Source organism: Tachysurus fulvidraco, chromosome 23, assembly GCF_022655615.1.
Source record: "Tachysurus fulvidraco isolate hzauxx_2018 chromosome 23, HZAU_PFXX_2.0, whole genome shotgun sequence".
NCBI classification, from domain to species: Eukaryota; Metazoa; Chordata; class Actinopteri; order Siluriformes; family Bagridae; genus Tachysurus; species Tachysurus fulvidraco.
The window spans coordinates 21,157,418-21,158,179 of NC_062540.1; the positions used below are offsets into that span (position 1 = coordinate 21,157,418).

The 762-nt window shown below is 41.6% G+C and overlaps 1 protein-coding gene across 2 annotated transcripts in view; it reads left to right on the plus strand.

Annotated features, from left to right (window-relative positions):
- The first annotated feature begins 478 nt into the window (after positions 1-478).
- b4galt5 (UDP-Gal:betaGlcNAc beta 1,4- galactosyltransferase, polypeptide 5) overlaps positions 479-762 on the plus strand; it is a 33,581-nt gene continuing 33,297 nt past the window's right edge. For both annotated transcript variants that reach the window (XM_047807468.1, XM_027157153.2), the window contains exon 1: positions 479-762. This exon is cut by the window's right edge and continues 132 nt beyond it. The gene's annotated coding sequence lies outside the window, so the exon portion shown is untranslated.

A 762-nucleotide genomic window follows, 5' to 3' on the forward strand; every position in this document is an offset into this window, starting at 1 on the left:
ACACACACACACACACACACACGTTATCACACATTAACAGACATATCCATACACTTACACTGTTCCTCACAAACATTTACAACCCAACATTATGTAGGTGTTATAATGCATTATTACAGAAATAACAGAAATTTGCATGGTAGCAACATTCACAAAAGGATATAATACATTTATAAGGAGTTGTACACATTAGGTGTATTAAAATGCACAACACTTTATAACGAAGCCTATCCTGCTTTATGAAACAATGACATACTGCATTATAAGTAGTGTCTCTAAGACACGATATAAGCTCAGTCTCAGTGTGCACACTGAATTATGGATGGGCTACAAAAATATTTATGGTATCTACAAAACAAGACATGAATTGAAATGAGACTCATTTAGATGAATAGGCGATGTTTCGCTTCCTGAACCGATTCACACACCCGACTCGACACTGAAAAGAATCATTCAGGGGAAAAAGAATCGACTCGCTCACGCTATGCGTTGACGTTTGTGCTTCCATTCATCTGATTGCTCTCACACCCGTGAGCAGGATGTGGAGGTCGGAGATCTGCTGACTCGCCCCCGGGATTTACGGTCCCTTTCTGCCGAGCTGTGGGAGCTTCTCTTTCACCTTCTCTTTCACCTTCTCCTTCTTCCTCTTCTTCCTCACTTTCTTCCTAAGGAGCTCTCTGTCTCTGAATATCTGAGAAACATCAAGGAAGTGGAGGTGTTTCACCAAGCGCCAGTCTGCTTTAAGGAGCTTTCCGTTGTTCG